The following is a 25,806-nucleotide window of genomic DNA, read 5'->3' on the forward strand; positions in this document are numbered from 1 at the left end:
CTTTGCCGTGGTCGGCTAGCAATCCTGACTCTCAGGGAGTGAGAAGTGTGTGATGTTTATTTCATCAGTGTGTACACATACATATACACACAGCTGCAGTGACACACACACACACACACACACACACACACACACACACACACACACACACACACACACACACACACACACACACACACACACACACACACACACACACACACACACACACACACACACACACACACACAGCTCCTTGGAGCTCTAGTACACAGTCCCAGAGCACTTCAGTGGCAGTGGTCTAACATTGGTTCATGTTTCAGGTGAGTGACAGTGCATCTCAAACACCACACCTACACACACACACACACACACTTCTACACGTTTAAACACATAAACAAACGTCTATGCAAACACACACACACACACACACACACACACACACACACACACACACACACACACACACACACACACACACACACACACACACATACACACACACACACACACAGAACAGAAAAACAGCCAGCATACAGATAATACGGAAACTCCTCCAAGCTAAAGTGATCAGATGTAAAGATATATCATTTCTGTGTCGGCTGCACCAATGCCATTTTAAATTATTAAACCAGACGGCAAATGACTTAACAAAAGCCTTGAAGAAGGACATCTAATCTCCCATTCTTGTATTACCTTGAGGACAGACAGAGAGCTGCGATTTCAGTGGGTCTTTACACTGGGAGCACAGCAGTGGGAGGGAGCACATCACATGTGGGCCTGTGTAGGGAGGGAGATTGAGCCCTGGCTCTGAACAAGAATGAAGGTTTAACCCCTGGCCCTATTGACGGGGTGCTGATCAGAGATGTTGGAATGTGAAAAGCAAAATAGGAGTTACAATTCTTTGGTGCACGCACGCAGAAATAGAATTCACCACCTACTAATAACAACATTTCAGTGACAGAAAGAATTAACACTGTCTTGCTAGTTAAACTAAAGAGAAAGTATTTCGTGTTCACTTGCATCCGGCTCTCAAAATAATACACAACATGTAACAGATACTTTCTACAGTGGCTTGCGAAAGTATTCACCCCCCTTGGCATTTTTCATATTCTGTTGCCTTACAACCTGGAATTGAAATAGATTTTTTGGGGGTTTGTAATATTTGATTTACACAACATGCTTACCACTTTATAGATGCAAAATGTATTTATTTATTGTGAAACAAACAAGAAATAAGACAAAAAAAACAGAAAACTGGAGCGTACATAACTATTCACCCCCCAAAGTCAATACTTTGTAGAGCCACCTTTTGCAGTAATTAGAGCTGCATGTCTCTTGAGGTATGACTCTATAAGCTTGGCACATCTGCCCACTGGGATTTTTGCCCATTCTTCAAGTCAAACTGCTCCAGCTCCTTCAAGTTGGATGGGTTCCACTGGTGTACAGCAATCTTTAAGTCACACCACAGATTCTCAATTGGATTGAGGTCTGGGCTTTGACTAGGCCATTCCAAGATATTTAAATGTTTCCCCTTAAACCACTCGAGTGTTGCTTTAGCAGTATGCTTGGGGTCATTGTCCTGCTGGAAGGTGAACCTCCATCCCAGTCTCAAATCTCTGGAAGACTAAAACAGGTTTCCCTCAAGAATTTCCCTGTATTTAGTGGCATCCATCATTCCTTCAATTCTGACCAGTTTCCCAGTCCCTGCCGATGAAAAGCATCCCGACAGCATGTTGCCACCACCATGCTTCACTGTGGGGATCGTGTTCTCGGGGTGATGAGAGGTGTTGGGTTTGTGCCAGACATAGCGTTTTCCTTGATGGCCAAAAAGCTCAATTTTAGTTTCATCTGACCAGAGTACCTTCTTCCATATGTTTGGGGAGTCTCCCACATGCCTTTTGGTGAACACCAAATTGTTTGCTTATTTTTTCTTTAAGCAATGGCTTTTTTTCTGGCCACTTCCATAAAGCCCAGCTCTATGGAGTGTACGGCTTAAAGTGGTCCTATGGACAGATTCTCCAATCTCCACTGTGGAGCTTTGCAGCTCCTTCAGGGTTATCTTTGGTCTCTTTTTTGCCTCTCTGATTAATGCACTCCTTGCCTGGTCTGTGAGTTTTGGTGGGCGGCCCTCTCTTGGCAGGTTTGTTGTGGTGCCATATTCTTTCAATTTTTTAATAATGGATTTAATGGTGCTCCGTGGGATGTTCAAAGTTTCGGGTATTTTTTTATAACCAAACCCTGATATATACTTCTCCACAACTTTGTCCCTGACTTGTTTGGAGAGCTCCTTCATGGTGCGGCTTGCTTGGTGATGCCCCTTGCTTAGTGGTGTTGCAGACTCTGGGGCCTTTCAGAACAGGTGTATATACTGAGATCATTTGACAGATAATGTGACATTTAGATTGCACACAGATGGACTTTATTTAGGGGGATGAATACTTTTTCAAGGCACTGTATTCTGTAACATAAAGCACAATGGCAAAACCACCACAGCAGGTGACGGAGCCATTTTCCCAATGGCAAAGTATTGTGAAATTGGGCAAAGCGTAAAGAGAGGGGAAAAACATTCCATTGATTATACTGTTGACTTTCACAGCGGACACAAAGTGATCCAGTGAAGTGTACCTTACTGAATGAACCACCATGTCCACACAAAAAGGGGTCCGAAATAGAGGCACGTTCTATATATAAAAATAAATTATAACAGAAGAGAGTAGAGAGACACCTAGAGACAGATAGAGAGAAGAGAGAAAATAATGAGGGTTCTAATCAATGAATACTGTACAAGCACTGAGCCTTGTTGGTTGAAAATACAACACTGAACTAAAATGTATTCAGAGGGTTCTCAACAAGATGAATGAAAATACAATCCTGCTTTACTTCATCACGTTCGTAGAGAGGGAGGGAGAAACTGTTGAAAGGGCCCTGGATGCAACCCTTTACACTGTGCTACAGTTAATGCATCGCATCTGCAAAACAAAGCCATGACAGTGCACTGATCTGCTGTACCTGAGGAATTGCCATTCATCTAAATATTGATGAAAAGCTCACAAAGGTGTCTCAGAGAGTGGCTCGGCATTGTGGGGGAAAGAAGCAAAGTGAACACTATGAAATTAAGATATACAAGAATCAACAAAGGAGTATCTATCCTATGCCTATATGCTGGAACACACCAAGTGCCTATATATTGACCATCTGCACACTGCTCAGAGCAACCTCATCAAATTCGTTTTTTTCTGTCTGTTTGAACCTGGCAAGCCAACTTCAGAGCGCGATGTGACCTTGGTTAGCTGAAGTTGTTTCCTTCCAGCCTTAAGGCAATCACCTCCACAGCACTAGTCCGTCTGATGCTCAGACACATACAGAATACAGAGAGAAGTGTCAGAACGGCTCAGCTCACAATGACAGCTTCTACTGGGTGAATGAGACTTGAGAGACAACATATCGTTGAAGGGAGAGGTGGCACAATCTACTTCACACACTCTTCTTAAATTAGGTATATTGATTGGTTGGCTAAAGTGCTTTGTGCTTTGCTTATTAACCTATAAGATCAAATAAATACATTTGATTTGATTTGATCAAAGAGATGCTAGATCCAATGAACGTTTTGCTCTAAATCACCCCAAAACCATGTACTGCACACATTCTATATGAATGCACCTGGATGGAACATATGCAGATTTGTGGAGTGAGCACACAGTTCGAGAGAGAGAGAGAGAGAGAGAGAGAGAGAGAGAGAGAGAGAGAGAGAGAGAGAGAGAGAGAGAGAGAGAGAAAGAGAGCGAATGAGAGAATGAGAGAATGACTGGGTGCGTGGGATTGGCCTCTTTATATTGCTTCATCTTAATTAGCATTTATGGGGCTGCTCTAGCTGCTGAGCCTAGCTCAAATATGTTTTTTTTCATGTGAAGGATAAATACAAACAAGGCTGCAATGTTGTTCCCTGTGTGAGGGTAGACAGTGTGTGTGTGTGTGTGTGTGTTCTCTCGTGGACAGACTACATAAACATAAATGGTACCGTAGATCTGTCATGAAACAATGGAATGCGTGAGATAATGAGCACCATTAGGTCTTGGATTTCGGAAGGAGATAGGACAGTTGGTGCAGATGGGACAGTTGCAAAGAGAGAAGGTAGAGCTTTTCTTTCCGATTCCGATCCTCGTTGTCTCTCTTCTCTTAACACGCAAAGACCCAGAACTTAATTGAGCATCTGACCAATTACGCAAGACTTTAGTTCTGTGTTAACTGATATTAGTGTGTATGTAATACCCTGGGTTAGCCTACACTCGACTGCAGTGGTTTCCTTGTGAGTCTTTGTAGCACCGAGGTCTGTTGTTTGGCTGCTGAGCCGAGCTCCTGTTCCCTAGCTCAGTCTGAGATCTGGCCATGTGAACACCTCTGGGAGGCCCTTCAGCAATCAGGCGCCATGGCAATCGCTGTGCAAATTCCCAGCAGGCAGCACAAATTCCAATAATAATGAATGGGGATGTCCAGCATGTGTCTATTCATTTATCATGGCCAGCTCCCCAACCCCCATCCCCCAGCCCCCAAGCTCCCATAGCCCAAAGGAGACCAGAGCAGCATTTACTGTACTAACCCTGGATGTTCCAGTTTATCTACAGTATATCTAGATTTATTAGCTCCCGGAGGTATAACGAAACTGAAAGAGATCCTTGCTGCCACCACCACCACCTCGGCATATCAGACATGTCGTCATGGCCAGGGAGATAAAGGCCTTTGGTTTGGACAGAAATGCCGATGCAGCAGAGAGAGGGGTATATACTGCTGCTGCTGCTACTGCTGCTGCTGGGGGGGAAGAAAGCGGGCCAGTCAGCAGAAAGGCCAGTCCAACTAATGCCCCACGCCGGGGCCCAAAATTACCTCCGACTCAACGAGCCCATTCACAGGCTTATAGAAACCCTCGTAGCTGACTAACAATACAAAAACCACAGCTAACCTTCCCAATGTGTCACTCTTTTGTCTGTCTCTATCACGTGCTGCTGCTTATAGAGAGGCACAAATACAGAGAGCAGATAGAGAGAGAACAGAGAGAGAGAGAGAGAGAGAGAGAGAGAGAGAGAGAGAGAGAGAGAGAGAGAGAGAAAGAGAGAGAGAGAGAGAAAGAAAGAGAGAGGGATACAACATTTGGTTAATTTGCAGCGTTCTCGAAGAATGTCACAAGGACCAGTCGTTGAAAAAAAAAATCTCAATCAGATGCAGCATATCTCACAGTGGGAACACATAAAGAGGCTGTCCGTGGTAGCCTAACGTCGAGAGAGTACATCAAATGTTCCAGCCTATACCTTTTTATTCCTGTCTGCAAATCCAAATCCAGTAAGCTAGTAAAAAGCTCAAGGTCCCTGTAATGAGCTGTAAATGTGACAAGGCTGAAGCACCACGTCATGTGGTTCGTCCTGATATTTCCATCATTCATCTCCAGCTGGTGATGTCACTGACAGGTGTGAAATACTCAGCATAGGTGTTTCATCAGTCACCTAACAGAAATGCAGACCCCGGCGAATGCTCCAGAGGCAATTCCATCGGGCAAATGCCTGGACACCACTGACTAAATGCATTATTCACGAACACAGTTCACCAAATCTAGTTCATGCTCCATCGCTGGCCCTAGCTGACTGCATTGGGGATGAGAAAATGCAATACAGGAAATAGGATTGAAATTAACTGTGCTCGGTAGAACGTACATGCAAGAGGACATTGATTACGAGATGGTCGCTAAACTGTAGCTGATCCACGTCGCACTTCAGTGTCTTAATTCAAGTTAAAGTGCTAAGAAAGTCACTCTGCCATTGGAAAATATAACAGGGGCTAAATTAATTAATGGCAATTCATGTGACACAAAATGTCATGTGAAATTAGGACTGTATACGATATACACCGAACATATAAAACATTAGGAACACCTTCCTAATATTGTCTGGATGTCCTTATGGTCGTGGATAATTCTTGATAAAAACGGGAAATTGTTGAGAATGAAAAACCCAGCAGCGTTGCAGTTCTTGACACACTTAAACTGTTGCGCCTGGCACCTACTACCATAACTCGTTCAAAGGCACTTAAATCTTTTGTCTTGCCCATTCAACCTCTGAATGGCACACATATTCAATCCATGTCTCAATTGTCTCAAGGCTTAAAAATCCTTCTTTAACCTGTATCCTCCCCTTTATCTACACGGATTGAAGTGGATTCAACAAGTGACATCAATAAGGGATCATATCTTTCACCTGGATTCAGCTGGTCAGTCTATATCATGGAAAGTGTATTCCCTGATTGCACCTCGTCTTTTCTACTATGGCGTAATACCCTTCACAATATTTAATCCTATAATTAGCCAATTATTATATACAATCAAACGGAACACCATACTAATGCTTTTAAAGTATCATAGCTGGATACTACCCATAATTATGCATGTCTGTGTACTTCATTCACATGTAGGTGGTGTTTAAGCTTTTACTATGAATACATTTTCTAGAGCCTCAAGGGTAATTAGCAAACAACTTCCATTTTAGCTGGTAAGCCTCTTTAGCTTAGTTTTTTCTCAAACTCTTTTTACCATCTTATTAAGAATCTAAAAACCCATTTATTGTGAGGGAGATGAGGCTTGAGCAGCAATAACCCTGTGTTCAGTAAAATGAAACTCTTGAGAGAAAGTAAACAGTTTACAGTTGATGTCTGGATGGTAGGATGATGAGGTTGGGCTTTGCCAGACTTCAGCCTTGCTTGAATGGATTTTACTAATGCAGAGCACTTCAAACACCATGGAGAGCCATGTGTTTAAGGCTCTGACTAAAATATGTACAGGATTCACATGAAAGAAACATGGGTAATGTCAACTTTCTCCAATAATGTCTTTCTGCAAAATAAACATGTGAAGAGGGAAAAGGCTATGAAGTCACATGGGCTACGCTATAGGCTGCAGCCTTACATTCTTATGGTGACCAACACCCATGACAATGATGTGTTATTGCAGAAGACATAGTCCCCTCCTGAAACAGAGGCTTCAATTAAAGGATGAAAACACACTATCAAATTGCATTGATACCACCTTTCTTTATTATGCTCACCCACACTGGCACAAACACACACAAAGAAACACAACCAGCACAAGCAGCATCATCATAGCAGCGAGCAGCAATATCCTATGCAGGTCCCTTTTAATATCAGATCGACTGACCCATGGGCTCTCTGGATATGCTAAACAGACCCCCCTTCCCCCGTCCTGTCCCGAGGGAATAAAACTAGCCTTCTTCCATAAATGAGATTCTCTCCTGTTCTCCTTTCTCTTTACAGTTAACATTTCTCTCACATCAGCATATGACCATTTACTCTCTTGGGGGCTAGCGGACCTATCTGACAGTCGTTGTATTGGGAGGACAATAACAAGGTAAGATGATCGACTGCCTGCCAGTGCCCAACATCCACCTCCATTTACTTCACCGAGAGGGAGATGCATCTAGCTTCTCTGTATCTGACCCATTAAGGTACAAAGGCCCTGTGTTGTTCTGGCTAACCTGCAGAAATTAGTCTTAACTAGCTATATCTCCTCTGGGTTACAGTATCGTCATCATAATATGAAGGGGTTGTGGGGTTCAGTCATTGTGAAGACTGAAGCGAATCAAAGGGTTGTTAGCTGTTGTGTTCGAACTGCTGTTTTCTACAGCTAGCATGTCAAAATTAGCCTTAGTCTTCTCCTTGTTAGGCTACATCATCATATGAGAACCTCTTATTATGAAGGCTAAAGAGCTTTTGAAGAGCGTTTAGTCACGGAATGAAATGCTGCATGTTAGCTGATGCTAGACGAGGAAAGTTCTGACTGGTCTAAACGGGTCACTTTGAAAGACTCACGGAGATACCACATATTTAGGAGTCCATCAGTCTTTGTTGGATACATTTGATTATTCTAGTGTGTGTTTTCTGGTGCCACATCGTCTCGCGTCTAGCGTCTCGCTGGATTACTGTGTCATTGGAGCCAACAGCTGATAACGGCTAAGCTACATCCTTCTATACTAATCAGCAACATAGCTACTGGGATTTGGGTTCTGCGAGCGGAGCGATCAGAACGGCCGCTTGATACAGCGGTTCAGGCTTTAGGATGATATTAAACTGACCACATTATTAACAGGATGTCAAGTAGCTCCCTACAGCTCTTTGTGAAGACATTAGCATGGCTAGCTAGTAGCTAACTCAATGCTAATACATACAGGTTCATGGAGAATATCAGATAAATACGACAATATTACACTTGTTTTAACTGCTAGGGAGCTAACACTTCTTACCACTGTCTTTCATTGTGCTTAGAAGTGTCCTGAGTTTCTTCTGACTACTTGAAAGGGTCAGATCACGCATTGAAGGAATAATACCCACTTCTTTGAAGGAGATCACCAGTAGCATACCACAACCGCTAGCATGTTTCACATCTCCTTCGCTCTCTCTGAGATCAAAGCGAGATAATAAAAACCTATTTCTTTGAACAATTAAAATTGTAGTTGTAACTGTAAACGATTCTGGGGCTAACAGAGGGGCCAATGTGTGTGTCCATATAAAACCACTGTAACCTCTCCTCCTCCCGTTGGAATCTATCTGACTGTAGCTGCTTGGGCCAGCACTGCCCAGAACCCTTCGGACAACATTAAATCAATGTTATTAGAAATAAAACTGTTTAACTTTGTGTCTTTAACAGCCGTTCTTTAGCACCCCCTCCCATAAAGGTCATCCAGTTTTAATTGCTCTCTACCCTTGTTCAATTTTTAACTGCTGAACATTGCTCACTTTGTCCAATCTGCAGGCTAATGCCTTCCATGAGAGAGGGATGGAGGGAGTGAGGGAAGGAAGGAAAGAAGAGGAGGGCAAGGAAAAGCAATCTATGTGAGGATAGATCCCAGAGGGGCGGATCCGAAGATGCCTTTTCAAAATCAGATTATGAATAATAAGCCACTGTCCGTGTCCACATTCATTGGACCTTACTGCAGCAACTAGTATAACCAAGGTTATTTCCCAGTGACCATATAGTGAAGGGAAACACATTTGTCCAACGTCACACAGCTTTCTGCATCCCTTTCAGCTGGGCTACAGTCCTGTTAAAGCGCCATTACTTCTGAGGCACTGAGAATTTGACACAGGTCAGCCCTGGAATGGAAGGCTGGGAAGAATTCAGGAAATACTGTGCCATCAATGGAAAAGAACAATATACAATATAAATAAAATTTTGCTAAAGCTAATGAATGTGAAATGAACTTTAGATTCACTGTCAACATAAAATGATGTTATTATTTCACTCACAAAACATACTGAAACAAACAGACACCCACACAAACAAAAATAGAGCCAACAGTCTCACTCTCACATATAGACACACAGCACCACTGACATCCAATTTTCTAAAACATGGAAGGAAGTGAAAAGCTTTTACCCTTAACTCTGCACTGAAATAACTGAAATCACCTTTTGAAAACCACTCTGGTACAATATAAGGGCCATTACTGAGTCCACTCAGATGGAGTAACACGGTAAAAAAAAAAAAAAAAAACTATAAACATGGTAAAAGCAGTTCAAACAGGTCCTATACCTGTATAAGACCTTACTTTAATATACCAGTACTCTAACTGCACTCAGAACATGGGGCTCTCATATAAAACCTTGAAAGAAGAAGGCCAGCCATCAACCTTGCCATCATCAGCTGATCAGTTAAAACCCTGGTGAGGAAGGCATGGTCCGGGGCTAGAAATGGAGCCAGGCAGAGAGAGGGAACATATTTCTGTTGGCTGCATTACTGGATCACGAGGGGGCTGGCCACTAAAGTGCCTGAGTGCAACCTGTAATGGGGCATTAGCCGGGGCTTTTGATCTGAAACCCAGGACTTCAAAGCTATTCATTTTATCCCCTTGATCATTTGTCAGAATGCCTCTGTCACAAAAAAATGCTGTGGCCGAGAGAAAACAATGACTGCTGAGGTCTCCAATGTGGGCATGTTTTAATTGGGGCTCATACGTTTTTTTAATCATCACTCCAGTCAATCAAAAAGGGGGCTGTCGCCAGGTTGTTTCTCACAGCAGGGTATGGCTGGGAGTTGTAGTTTCCAACAGGCCAATATTCTTCATAGTTTAGCGCAGAACACGTGGTAATTAACTACAATGACCATAATCCATTGCATGCCTACTTGTGCAGTCAGTAGTTATTTTACACGTGCTATGGAAAAGAGACAGAAGAATGCGCAATTGAGGGATAGAGAGTAGTTGCTTCGTGAGGGATCTCTACCAGAAAATGCATGATCTAAGTCACGTGTCAAACTCCTTCCACAGAGTGCCGAGTGTTTGCAGGTTTTTGCTCCTTCCTTGTACTTGATTGATGAATTAAGGTCTCTAATTAGTAAAGAAGTCCCTTCACCTGGTTGTCTAGGTCTTAATTGAAAGGAAAAACCAAAAACCTGCAGACACTAGATCCTCCATGGAATGAGTTTGACCTCCCTAATCTAAGTAACTAGCAGTCATAAAAGTATGCCTTTACTTTGAAGAACTACTGAAATAGTGATTTTGTCAGACAGTATAGGCAACATGAGATGATTACTTGGAATGAAATAATAAAGTAATCAAATAAAAACAATGTACTATACCCAACAACTGAAATATTTGCTTAAAGTAAAGTAATGTGATTAAATGATGGTCAATAAGTAATAAGCAGTAATGGGCAGTGACTACCGTCATGGGATGGCATTCAACCCACATAATGAATAGTGCATTTGTGACTCGTTTCAGGAAACTAGACATATGTCGCGCGTCACTACTTCACAGGAGAGCCATTTGAACGTAAACTTTTTGAGAATCAAAATGCGTTTTGGGGCAGAAATGCCTAATGGAACATGTTAACTTTCATGTGCCTTAATAACAAACTTGTATGTCATCTGTAAATACAATTGTTAAATTACGAGCCTAGTTGGTTTAGAAAGAAAAAGACAGCAACCTTCCCACTAGCCATGATTGGCTGAAATAATGAGTGGGCTAGAAATACCTAAAGATGAGTTCAGATTGGTCTGCCATGTAGCACGCTTCAGTCCATAATATGAGCTGGTCATTAAGTGAAGGTAATCCTTTCTAACAGTGCTTTTTTTATAGATATCACATAGTAGAACTGCATAAGTGTTGCTCTCCACTTTCTGGAGGACTGAGTTTTGAAATCAGTGGTTGCAAATCAAATTTGGGCGTTTGATTGCAAATATGCAGACGGGGCCAAAAAGACAACACACAGAAGGCTGTTGTAAAACACCTGTCTCCGGATTACCTCTTCAAACTAAGGGCAACCATGGCATCCGTAACAGAGAGGGAGAAGCGTCCACCCATGTATACAGGTAAGATAATCTAGCTAGCTACATTTTCAGATATTACACGTTTCTAATTTTGTCAGAACTTTGTTTTCATTTCAAGTTAAAGTGTACTGCTAGCTAATGTTACATTTATGATCTGTGTAGTAATAGCCTAATTGTTAGCTACCTAACATTGAACCTGGTTGGTTAGCTACCTGCAGATTAATGCAGGGTAGTAACGTTATGATTACGTTGGGATTACGGTTCATTGTTTAGCTAGCTAGCTGCATGTCTAAACAAAATACTCCACAATGCAAGTAACTATTTCAATAGAATGTTTATGATGTCACTTTGACAACTGTCGATAGATGTAGCTGGCAAATTCGCTCTGGCTATCTACTGTCACGCCCTGATCTGTTTCACCTGTCGTTGTGCTTGTCTCCACCCCCCTCCAGTTGTTGCCCATCTTCCCCATTATCCCCTGTGTACCGTCCTCCTGGTTTTTGACCCTTGCCTGTCCTGACCCTGTACCCGCCCGCCTGACCACTCTGCCCGTCCCTGACCCTGAGCCTGCCTGCCGTCCTGTACCTTTGCTCCACCTCTGGATTACTGAACTCTGCCTGTCCCTGACCCTGAGCCTGAGTCTCATTGGCCACTCCACCTTCTTGGGAGCCTCGTTTACCCTCAGCAGGAACGCTTCAATGGAAAGTCGAGCACCTGTTGGGTGATTCTAGCTCAGTGTGCCCTCATTTTCGAGCTTCAGCCCTCCTCCTTACTCTCGGAATGCTCCAAAGCAGTCTATCTCATCATGCTGATGTCTGTGAGGGCTCTCACCTGGGCTACTGCTGTATGAGAACAGCAGCCGGCCATATGCGTTAGTCTGGAGGGGCTTATGGAAGAGGTGAAGAAGGTTTTTTTCGCAATGTTCTCCGGGAAAGAAGCTACCCGGGAGCTAATCCAGCTTCCGCAAGACCCCTGCAGTGTGGCTGAATATGCTGTGGGTTTCCGCACATTGGAGAGTGCTTGAAACCAGGAAGCACTGTTCGATATGTTCCTGCACGGTGTCTCTGAGGAGGTCAAGGACGAGCTTGCTGCTCGGGAGTTACCTATAGTACTCGATTCCCTCATCGCTTTGACTACCCATATAGATGGACGACTTCGGGAATGACAGAGGGAGAGGAAATTCAATTTAGCTCACACGTCCAGGGATTCCACCTTGCCTCCGAGTCAATCCTGGAAGTCCCCGACGATCCCGTTGTCGAGAGAACCCGAGGCCTCCCGACCTGCCCCGAGAGTCGCCGGAGTCGGCTGAGTCACGCTTCCCGAGCCTATGCAACTAGGTAGAGCTGGGCTGTCGCCAGCGGAACGGCAATACAGGATCAACACGAAGAGTTGTCTGTATTGCAGGACTCGTGGTCATTTTGTGTCCTCTTGTCCTTTTAACCTGTTTGGGCTAGGGGGCAGCATTTTCACATTTGTATGACAAGCATGTCCAGAGTAAACTGCCTGCTACTCCCAGTCCCAGTTGCTAATATATGCATATTATTAGTAGGTTTGGATAGAGAACACTCAGAAGTTTCTAAAACTGTTTGAATGATGCCTGTGAGTCTAACAGAACTCATATGGCAGGCGAAAACCTGAGAAAAATCCAACCAGGAAGTGGGAAATCTGAGGTTTGTAGTTTTTCAACTTGGCCTATCGAATACACAGTGTCTGTGGGGTCATTTTTCACTTCCTCAGTCTTCCACTAATTTGGTATCATACATGTGTGATTTCATGAAATTTTGATTTGACCGCAGTATTGCCCTTCTCTCCCTCCACTATATAAGCCCTTGACCAAAATGTAACCTTCTGTTCCGAGTACGCGAGACCTGCAGGCAGACTCTGCGTAGTAAAATATTACTAGGTCTTTAAGAGTTTATTCGGAAGATAACAGCTCTATAAACACTATTTTGTGGTGCCCCAACTTTCTAGTTAATTACATTTACATGATTAGCTCAATCAGGTAATATTAATTACAGAGAAAGGATTTTATAGAATAGCATGTCATATCACTTAATCCGGCATAGCCAAAGACACAACAGTGTACTGTACTGTACTCTGCTGTCTTCACAAGGGCCGATCTAGGTCATTATCCCAGGTGTTGGGTACAAAACATTTGACACCAGTGTCAATGGCTATGTCTCTCTCACACCTCCCACCCCAGGTCTAAACTGTTTACAGCTTTAAAATAATGGCCTGCTCTCTGGTATCCTCTTTCAATGTCTTCCACCATGGTAAACACTATCCATCAAAATACAACCAGAGAAAAGTGCGACAACATGCTGTCGGATCTTAGCCAATGACACAACACACCGGCTGGGCCGCAAAATAAAGCAAAGGTTTTGACGCCTAATTAGACTTTAAAGTGTCCCTTAATATGTTTGTACCTGTATAGGGCATTCAGAAACATCCAACGCCAAACATTCCAACTCCTGTTTGCTTCTAATCAGTGACAGTAAATTCAAATGATACGCTCAATTTAGTTGTTTAGATTCACTATCGACAGACAGTGGCGTGTGGCTGAGATCAAGAAGGATCAATAGGCTGAACACACTCAAAAGCTCAGATCTCCTGATTGAGGGGTAGCATTATCATATATTAAACCGCCGATAGACATGTAGAGAGAAAATCATATTGCTGCTGTTAGGAAGTATGTGGCAGATGTATAGAATAAAGGGTAGAGGCTTCTGGAAACTCAACCAGACACGATTTACATCACCACCCAATTCAAATGACCTCTCAGCACAGCAGCTTGTTGGGAGATATTCTATTTCTATGGAGGTTTGGAAACGGACAGACTGGCGTCCAGCAGTATTTCAGTATTTCCATTCAGTGAGCGTGTGAATTTTTTTTAATGTGCCTGTTTGCTCATTCCAGCCAAATACCCAGCATCCACAAGTGTTGCAGCGTTTCTGCCAAGTTTCAGGCATTGCTCCTCTCAGGTGCTTGACATGGGTGGCTACTGAGCTTCACTTAACAATGAAATCGGCAGGGATGGGTAGGGGGCAATTAACTATTTGTCAAGTCATTTATGCTTTGAAGGCATTTTAATTAAATCAAACTGGACCATCATTTCCATGGTGGTTAGGAGTAGGATTTACACCACTTATAAAATAGAGTGGTGAATATGAAACAGACCAAACTACTTCAGTGGTTTAGCAAAGCTAACAAGGAACAGCTCTTGACCTTTTTTACATAATTTGAATAGTCATCATAAAGTGAGTGAGAGCTTGTGATGACCAAATAATGAACACATCTATATAATTAGATGACTATAAGTTGTAAATCAATTTATCCAGGGAGATAAAGCTAGCACAAAGCAGCACCATGATAATAAAGGCACTCTGCATTGCGTCACGTATAAGAACAGCCCTTAGCCGTGGTATACTGGCCGTATACCACACCTCCTCAGGCCTTATTGCTATATAAACTGGCTAACAAAGCAATTGGAACAGTAAAACAAATGTTTTGTCATACCCATGATATATGGTCTCATATACCACGTCTTTCAGCCAATCAGCATTAAGGGCTTGAACCACCGAGTTTATAATGTAGGATAAATAACCTGAATCAAAGAGAGCTATATAAATTTGATTTGTAACGGACAAAGGCTTCCGATTCTGAATTAAAGAGTAAGAAAACAAAGGAGATTTCCCAGGAGATCCGCGAGAGAGCCAGAGAGAGAAAGGGAGCCATTTGTGAATTATCAATTCTGATAAAAATTAACACGCCTGTACATTTGGATGTGATTAAATTCTGACAAATTGTCCAACCTCCTGCGCTTGTGCTCGACATGCAGTTCATTAAACGGCACTCTCTCAGAGCCGCCAGCCAGCTCCATCCAACACAATTAATAAGCGTCACGCATGACAGAGGGAACACACGTTAGGTGGCCCCGTAATCACACACGTGACACGCCACAGCTCCAACACAGCCAGATGAATCCTTTGGCCTGTGAAGTGCTCTGCCTAAAAGAGATCATTCCTATTATAAGTGTTTTATAATCCCGTAATGGTATCTCATTACATACAAAAACAATATCCCGGCCTCCCCAGACCAACCTCGGTGTTGAGGAACGGCACAGACAGACTGTCTCTCCCTGTTAGCCTACAAAGTGGCATGCACATCATGTGAGGATCAAGGCACTCTGACAGAATACAATGAATATTCCCAATTACATGCACTAGTTCCCACGATCTGTTGAACTAGTCATTTGCAGACAAGTGTCCAGACGTCAAGGCAGTCTGTTACTCTGAATGTCCCTTATAACCCTGAATAACACTTGGATTTAACAAACAGACTATAGGCAATATAACTAAACCAATCAATATGTTGGGTGCTCTTCTATGTCATAACTGTGATACCATCAGATCCTTGGCACTGACTCTGAATTAGCACTTCGGCTGCAATTATCATAAAATTACTTTAATGCAATTAAAAACAGCTAATTTGCCAGCAGAAAAGCCTAAGCCTAATGAAGAAGGTATTGAGGTATTGAACTACTCTCTCCCCATTTTTACTGGAAATAATGACCTGCTTTGAATAGCCTCCCTGTCAATCAAACTGATGCAAATGACTACCCCAGGTAAAGACTGATATGGTCCACTGCATCCAATTACAAAAGTAACCACACACACAAACATGCACACACGGACATGCCACCCGCAACCACAGACACACAGACACCGCGAGAGGCAATACGTCTGCTTCTGTGACGTTAAATGCTTATAACAAAACTTGGTTAACTTGTCCATAGTAAATGAAAATAAAAATAACATGTTTAATGTCTTTAGAGTGGTGCATTTAGGCTACCCTTAACAATGTGCTCAAGAAGAAAAATACAACAATGAACGGGACATTGGAACAGTCCCCACTCTCCATGCAATTATGTCACAACGTATAAAGAACAATTGTGTGCTGCTCAGGGAGGAAGGCTGGGCAGGCAGGGAGCAAGCAAATGGGATTTGTGCACTCTGCTCCTTGCGAGGTGAGACGTGGGGAAATGGAGGGGAGGTGAAAGGTGAAGTGTTAGGAGATGAGAGGCTGGTTCCTGGATCCTCTTTGGGGGGACGGGGGGGACGGGGGGACGGGGACGGGGACGGGGGGGGGGGGTGAAGCAAGAGACAATGGAAGGTTCGTCTGAGTCTCTTAGGAGAAGACCAGGATAAGATAGCTGATAGTCTTCCCCTCTCTCTTTCTCAAAGAGAAAGCCAGTGATTTTCTAAGGCTAATGAAAACACACAAACAAACTCAGATACACGCACACTTGGTGGAACGTAAATTAAGTTGTCTAGCAGTACTGTTAACACCAATTGTATAGGCCTAATCAGTATACCACAGATTGACATCCAAGTTGTTCTCACACATAAAACCATACGAATGAGATGAATATGAACATTGAATCTAATCCAAAAGAATATCAGATTTCTGCTGGGAATGTAACTGAAATAAACTATTAATCAAAATGCCATATGGACACAGCCGACTTGTATTTCAAGAGGTCTATATATTGACAAACAGAAAAAGCATTTCTCATTATCAATAGATTAAGCAGACAGTATCCCCTTCACTCCACCTACCTTCCCACCCCCATTAACCCCTGTACCACACACAATGGGGCATTGCACATAAAAAACACTCTGATCCCAACACCAAAATATCCCCTATTTTTCTGAGGGGCCTCTCAGAAACAGAAAACCTGGTTAGATAAAGAGTAGGTGGAAAAAAAACATTCCTCAAAACAATGACTCTCGCAAAAGAGAGAGAGGGTTTTTCAAAGAAAGCAGAATTAATGCAGCTGCCAACAGACAGGTAGGGTAGGGTAGGGTGTGCATTCGCCAGCCACCACACGTTTGAGTCAATATGTGTCAAATTCCCCTTGAAACACAATTAGTGTGCAGCTAAAGAAAAAAAAGGAAAATACACACAGGAAAGATTAAAGGATGCATGCAATGTTCCTCTCAAAAGCTTTACAATTCAACAAATACACAGGCTTTTCAGACACATGACAGCTTGTTATGTGCCTGCTGAAGTCGAAGAAAGTAGAGGAGAGCAGAGCAGGGAGGAAAGCAAAGCATGCATCTGTATGAATATCCAAACACCTTCTCAACGTGTCTGTCAACTCCACTGAGCCCTTTGTGCTGTTGTGTGGGTTTCCTTAAGATATCAAGCTACAACAACTGGGACACAACACACCATAACAGACACAGCATCTCATCTCATTACAAACCTACTTCGACCTGCTTGATTGTAGATTCCACCCCCCCCCCCATTTCCCTTCACCCCCCACGCAAAGTTAGTGGCTCAAAGGAGATCAACCAACAGAGTGCAATGAAATTGAGAGGGGGGAGGCGGGGGTGGGGGAAGTGAGACTGGAGGGGATGGAGTATGGGGGGTAGTGGGATCATCCATCTGTGCAAGCAATTAATGTCTGTATCTGCAGGCTGGGTGAATCACATACTTTGAAATTGATGGCACAGACTTCTGTAATAGCACTGATGGTCGGTCGCCTCGCTGTTAAAGGAAATAAATAAATACATTCTGCCTATGTAAAGGAGATATACTGTCGACTGTGTTATGTGCAGACGGTGTTGTATGTATGTTAGGTAAGCTGTCCCCGTGTATAACAATGCAAGAGGAAGGGAAAAACACTGCAGGTCAGTAGAAATTAAACATGACAATATCTCATGTACAGATGAGGTGGTTAAAGATCTTCCATCTTTCTCTCCCATGAAACTTCTGAAGCTCAGATGTAGCATTAAATCTTGAGAGGCGACAGGGGCACATCTTTCCATTAAGGCCTGCTGCTTGCTTTCATATGCCTGACTTTCTTTTTACTTGGCAGCAAAAGCCATTTAAAACATCTCCAACCTACAAATTGACGTACTGTAATGTTGCAGAGTGAGACTCTGCTTAATCTAAGTAACACAGGAACAGGATTTGGTCATTGAGGATGCACAAACAATAATGTACACACTTTCTAGAGGGCTCCTATCAAACAGACTGTCATATTTTATCCCCTTTCAAAGACGATTGTTTGAAAATAAAATGCGTAATTTTATAAGAATGCCATTCATATTTGCACATGCCACAGATGGGACGTGTGAATGTTTAAGATTGCCCTGTATTTTATTGTATATCACTATAGCTTTACTAATAGGGAAGGATATGATAAAACCATGCTGTTACATATGGCTATGATGGTGTGAGTAGAACTGCATTGCTACATTAGGTATAAATATATGTCTCTAGCTGCATGCGACTAGCCTGCAGGTATTGGCTGGAGTTTTGTATGTAAAGTGGTTCAGATGGCTAGGTCATCTACCTAACGGTAGGGGGATATAATCACTGAGAGTACAAAACATTAGCAACAATAATAATAATCAAATTGAGTTGCACCCCGTTTTGCTCTCAGAACAGCCTTAATTCGTCAGGGCATGGACTCTACAAGGTGTCGAATGCGTTCCACAGGGATGCTGGCCCATGTTGACTCCAATGCTTCCTACAGTTGTGTCAAGTTGGCTGGATGTCTTTTGGGTGGTGGACCATTCTTGATAAACACGTGAAACTGTTGAGCGTGAAAAACCCAGTAGTGTTGCAGTTCTTGACACATTCAAACCGGTGCACCTGGCACCTACTACCATACCCCTTTCAAAGGCACTTGCGTCTTTTGTCTTGAACATTCACCCTCTGAATGGCACACACACAGTAGACAATCCATGTCTCAATGTATTTAAGGCTATATTAGACCAAATGGTGACACTGGTAGGGTAATATGTATATCTATATGAGAATATGGTTAGCTGGCTGTATGGTTCAGTCAGATAACTAATAGTGACAATTGTAGTGAATATGTATACAGTATCTTTCCAAATGTACGGGAATGTCTGTGTAGCTGTATGGCTGTCTGGCCATAGACGGCGGCTCATGGGAACAGTCTGTCGCCTGGCTGTTGATAGCAAGATAGCGCTAGTGCCGGGAGGAAGGGGTCATGATGGCATCCGCCCGCTGTGTGGAGCCATGTAGTGCAACAAACAAGTCATCATGTTCTCACTCATCAAGACAGTCTACCACTTTGCGGCTGAGCTATTGTTGCTCCTAGATGTTTCCACTTCACAATAACAGCACCAACAATTGATCGGGCAGCTCTAGCAGGGCAGACATTTGACGAACTGACTCCTATGACGGTGCCATGTTGAAAGTTACTCAGCTCTTCAGCAAGGCCATTCTACTGCCAGTGTTTGCCTATGGGGATTGCATGGCTGTGTGCTCAATTTTATAGCAAAATCCACTAATAATTTCAAGGGGTTTCAATAATTTCGAACATTACAGCCTTATTCTAAAATGTATTAAATTGTTTTTTCCCTCATCAATCTACACACAATACCCCATAATGACAAAGCAAAAACAGGATCAGAAAGGTTTACAAATGTATTAATACTAAAAACTGAAAAATCCCATTTAGATTGCATTCAGAAAGTATTCAGACCCCTTGAATATTTCAACATTTTACGTTACAGCCTTACTTTAAAATGGATTTAATAATTTTTTCCCTAATCAATCTAAACACAATACCCCATAATGACAAAGCAAAAACTGCTATTTTTCATTTGCAAATGTATAAAATAAAACATAAACAAATAATACATTTGCATAAGTATTCAGACCCCCCTTTAGTCAGTACTTTGTTGAAGCACCTTTGGCAGCGATTACAGCCTCGAGTCTTCTTGGGTATGATGCGACAAGCTTGGCACACCTGTATTTGTGGTGTTTCTCCCATTCTTCTTTGCAGATCCTCTCAAGCTCCGTCAGGTTGGATAGGGAGCATCGCTGTACAGCTATTTTCAGGTCTCTACAGAGATGTTTGATGAGGTACAAGTCCGGGCTCTGGCTGAGCCACTCAAGACATTTAAAAACCTGTCCCGAAGCCACTCCTGTGTTGTCTTGGCTGTGTGCTTAGGGTTGTTGTCCTGTTGGAAGTTGAACCTTCACCCCAGTCTGAGGTCCAGAGTGCTCTGGAGCAGGTTTTCATCAAGGATCTCTCTGTACATTGATCCGTTCATCTCCCTCGATCCTGACTAGTGTTCCAGTTTCTGTCGCTGAAAAACAACCCCAAATCATCATGCTGCCACCACCATGCTTCACCGTAGGGATGGTGCCTGGTTTACTCCTGACCTAACACTTGGCATTCAGGCCAACGAGTTTAATCTTGGTTTCATCATACCAGAGAATCTAGTTTCTCATGGTCTGAGTCCTTTAGGTGCCTTCAGGCAAACTCCAAGTGGGTTGTCATGTGCCTTTTACTGAGGAGTGGCTTCGGTCTGGCCACTCTACCATAAAGGCCTAATTGGTGAAGTGCTGCAGAGATGGTTGTCCTTCTGGAAGGTTCTCCTATCTCCACAGAGGAACTCTGGAGCTCTGTCAGAGTGACCATCGGGTTCTTGGTTGCCTACCTGATCAAGGCCCTTCTCCCCTGATTGCTCATTTTGGCCAGGCGGCACTCTCTAGGAAGAGTATTGGTTGCTCCAAACTTAATCAATTTAAGAACGATGGAGGCCACTGTGATCTTGAGGACCTTCAATGTTGCAGAAATATGTTGGTACCCTTCCCCAGATCTGTACCTCGACACAATCCTGTCTCGGACCTCTACGGACAATTTCTTCGACCTCATGGCTTGGTTTTTGTTCTGACATGCACTGTCAATTGTGGGCCCTTACGTCGACAGGTGTGTGCCTTTCCAAATCATGTCCAATCAATTGAATTTACAACAGGTGGACTCCAATGAAGTTGTACAAACATCTCAAGGATGATCAATGGAAACAAGATGCACCTGAGCTCAAATTCGAGTCTCACAGTAAATGGTCTGAATACTTATGTAAATAAGGTATTTCTGTTCAAAAAATTTTAAACATTTGCAAAAAAAACTTAAACCTGTTTTTGCTTTGTCATTATGGGGTATTGTGCGTAGATTGATGAGGGGAAAAATGATTTAATCAATTTTAGAATACGGCTGTAATGTTACAAAATGTGGAAAAAGTCAAGGTGTCTGAATACTTTCCGAATGCACTGTATTATACTGTATATGCACAGCTATGGACAAGCACTAAATATTCACAATAAGTCCCAGCATCGATGCCTCTCTCTTTGATTATATTGAAAACAAGCTTTTTATATTGACAGAAAGAAAACTGCTGTCTCATTCTTGATTTTTTTCCGCGCTGACTAGGTCTTTCTTTAGTTTTTGTTGTTGCAAAGGCACACTGTCCGATCTGATAATTAAGTATAATTAAACGCAATAATTAGACAATGCTTTTAGAGCACGCCTGGCAGGCATTTTACCCAGCTGTTAAGTGGGTTGTAGCGCTTCAGGAGAGCATAATGAATCCACCTGAGTCACTCTGAAGCCTAAATAGTGGGAGAGAGAGAGAGAGAGAGAGAGAGAGAGAGAGAGAGAGAGAGAGAGAGAGAAAGAGAGAGAGACAGACAGACAGACAGACAGACAGACAGACAGACAGACAGACAGACAGACAGAGACACACACACACACACACACACACACACACATACATGAGGGAGAAAAAAGGACATGAAGAGTTTAATTCCAAAAAGCTAATTCCTATCACTAGATGGTTTCATTTCAGAGACAAATAATCACACATTGTTGCGAAACGAGATATATCCGCCTCACTCTCAGAGAACAAAGTAACACTGCAAGGTTTTACACAGTCAAATGTGAGAAATGACAAATAACTGTGACATCAATTTAAAATTATCTATATTTTAAAATGAATCAATACAACAATATGAGATCTGGGCTCTGGTCAAAAGTAGTGCACTATTTAGGGAATAGGGTGCCATTTGGGATAAGACGTAACTCTAACCAAACACTAAGGCACGAGGCTAGATTTATGATGTGTTAGATGTATATGTTAAATATAGAGGATAAGCATGAATATTTGATGAAAAAACACAAATGTGAAAAATTGGTGTAAATAGCATTTTGGAAATAAACTTCACATAGAGACAGAAAGCAAGATAGACAGCTAGAGAGAAAAAAAATGAGATGTGTTATATTTGGTCTGGCTAGCCTTGTCATCATTCCATCCTGCCTTGCCGTTCCCTCCCTCCAGGGCAAACGGACAAACTAGTTCACAGCGTGTTATGGCCACGGTGGAAAAGAGCTTGATCAAGAAGACATCCCACTGCCATTATAGCTCCTCTATCTGTCTGTGTTTACTGAGTGGCCCTTTCTTTTCTCTTTGAACAGCTCACACACAATGAGTTATTAAACATCAAACCACACAGTTTGTCAAGACTAATCCACTGGCTAGTTCCTTATTTTATCACAGGAGGTAGAGGCGGGCACAGACAGAGAGATGCTAACTGCTACTGAGAGACATGATGAAGAATATATTCAATTACTAATCTCATTTGACACAATGCTGATTATGATATTTGTTTCTATAATTGAAGGAAGAGTGTTACTAGATAGGCTTTTAGGGTTGTTCTATTGAGGGAAGAAACTTGAATGAAATCCGCTTGCACTTGCAAGTATAACCTAGCCTTGAATGTGATCCGAGTTGCTACTAAGTATGCTGTTCTCATTCTCGGGATAAGGGCGGGAAAATCTAAACTTGGCAGCAGCTGGCCCGCAGCTATAACATAGACTGACTGGGTACAAGGCTGCCACTTCGCTTCCGGGTTGGAAATAGTTGGAGGATTCAATTGTGCCAGGTGGCGTCCCATTTTCTTCAAAAGTCCCCTGTCAGGCCTCAAGGTATTGCAATTTTAGAGACCGGGATTCTGGGATTTAACCTATTCTTCCGAACATGTGAATAGCAGGGGACCAGGAGCCTAGACTGTGGCTAGTCCTGTTAGCCAGATTTCTGATCAGGGCCTCTTCAGAGACACGCTCATGGCTCCAAGGCATGTCTGTCTGTCCTATAGTTATCCAGAGGCCCCTGACTCTGTTCAGGGGAAATACTGGAGCTTGCGCATTTCACTAGTCTAAGCTCATCATCACCTTTATTGGACTATAGAATGCACGCTGTGCATACTAAAAGTATTCTTAGTTTGTTTTCATTAAGCACTGATGATTGCTATATTGCGTGTGTGTTTTCTGTTTCTGTTCTTATTTCTATTCCTCAACATCATTATGTTATAACGATGAAATAATTCCCTCTGTTTTCTCTATTGTCTAGGATCAGCTCGCTCGGACAGATACTGAAGAAATGCAATATGTGCGGCCTAATAACTCACATTACATGAATTCAATAACACATGCATATAGCTCTCCATGGTTGTTGATGAGTGTAGTAAAACCAATTTGATATCCCAGTGTGCTAGAATCGCTAATCTTCACCGCTAAGGCCCGGAAGGCCTGGGAGGCAGTTACTCACAATCCACAGCATAGTTTCCTCTGGAAAAATGTGTAGCAGTGGGGGTAAAAAGGTTATGGGGGGGGGGGGGGTTTGAAGGGGGTATCCCTCACTTGTATTTAGGGTTACGGGGTCATTTTTTTAAAAGGACACTGTACTCCAAAATGAATGAAAATACAATTATACAATTATGTTGACACCATATATAATATATAATATAATATATAATATAATGACCATCTCCAGAAATGAGCCCAATAACATATTAGGGAAATTATTTGTTCCAATTATTTTATATAGCCTGCCCATGGTCCATATTATCAGGTATGCTTTTAGAAATAAGCATTATCACCATCAGCCCAGCTGATGAAGCATTGTGGCTATAAATCAATCAATAGGTTGAAGCATAGGGTTGCCTATCTGCATTTACCTTATTGGGTTAATCAGTAGCTATATCCCAAATGTGATCATTTAGATACTTAACATTCTATTAATGAGTTTTTTGTCCCAAAAAACATGCATACACACAGTGAATATAATGTATAATGTTAATGATAACTTGGGGTAATCCGCCACCCTGGGGATAATACGTTTGTAACGCTGTCTGCTTCGGCCATAATCGTTCAACAGGAAAATATGGCATTGACAGTGAAGGTAGGCTCTGGCTGCTCACGTGATGACATGACTTGTCATCGGCAGGCAAGGGCATTGAGTCATCATCACCACCACCAGCACTGTGGCTTCAGTATTTTTGGTACATAGTATTTGCATGGCAAAAACCAGTGATGGCAGGTCAGGCAAGAACACAGTCCAATCCTGGTCTGTTGATGCTACGCTGCTAAACCCCCCAAAACAGATGGCTGGAATCACGTCAACAACAACAAAATATGCAAAACCACAGTGTCCCTTTACATATCAGATCATGGGCTCTGAAAATATATAATTACTGACCTAGTTATTGACTTATGTGGCCTCTTTGGCGATATACAGCGATTGCAGCAGCAAGCGACTGGACTGATTAATCCATCAGCTGTTTCATTTGATATTTTTTCCCTAACAGTTGCCTTCCAGCAGATGTCAGAGTGAAATGACAATGTTTCACAAATGCAACAGCACTGTGCATTTAAAATCCCACTACAGTACGAATCCATGTTGGGCTATTGAGAAGTAGGAAAGGCTTGATTTGTCCCCTCATGTCAAAATAGTGTCACAAGCTAAAGAAAGTGGTCAAGCTGTCACACTGGCACAGACTCAGAACATTTGACAATTGTTGTCCCTTGCCAAACATGCATGTGTGTAGTGTGATAAAATTCTAGGAACTAAAAACTGGAATACACAGACACCAATCGTCAACAACAATAAAATCACATTTAAGTCAAACTTTTTTTTAACCCACATTGATTCTGAAGGTCTTTTCTCTCTGTATCCCTCCACTTAAACTCCCTCATTGTCCTGTTCAGAGCCAACCACATGAAAGCAAAAGGAAAGAGAGATGAAAAAAACACAAAGACAACAGTGAACACAGAAAATCCATTAAGTCCACCTGTGCTTCTCTTCCAACTTCCATTAGCGACGTGTCAAAAAGAACCAGCAGGACTAGCATCCCCATATTTATTACATACCAAGGGAGGGGCATAACATATGTATTCAGCCTCTTGTTGGAGCCAGCAGGGGAAAATCTAGTCAATGAATGTTAACTTGGTTTCACGGGGCACTTCAGAGGTATCAGGTTTCTCAGAAGAGACTACTAAAACCATTAGAACTGGTAATGGTCACCGCAAGCAAGATAGCGAGGTTCTGGGAAAGGCCGTTGTCCATGAACCTCGACACCACCATGGCCCATATTCTGTTATATGTCCCCCATCCTTTATGTAGTGGGAACAATGACAGAGTTTGGGAGTGGGCCCGGAGGCCCAGTGGGAGAGCTCTAGTTACCATCTCCAGTCTACTAACACCAGGCAGCGTGTGGGGTTGGTGTTCTGGTTCAGTTACATGACAACCAGTTTAGCCTGGTGGTGTCGTTCTCCAGCAAACACCATGCTGTTTAGATGCCTCAGGGCTTAGAAATGTTAACGTGAAACACACACA

General features: G+C 42.6%; 1 protein-coding gene across 1 annotated transcript in view; it reads right to left on the reverse strand.

Annotated features, from left to right (window-relative positions):
* Nucleotides 1-25,806, reverse strand: part of LOC139387447 (cadherin-2-like) — a 111,529-nt gene that overhangs the window by 45,250 nt on the left and 40,473 nt on the right. The window lies entirely within an intron of this gene.

Source organism: Oncorhynchus clarkii, chromosome 28 (genome assembly GCF_045791955.1).
Source record: "Oncorhynchus clarkii lewisi isolate Uvic-CL-2024 chromosome 28, UVic_Ocla_1.0, whole genome shotgun sequence".
NCBI classification, from domain to species: Eukaryota; Metazoa; Chordata; class Actinopteri; order Salmoniformes; family Salmonidae; genus Oncorhynchus; species Oncorhynchus clarkii.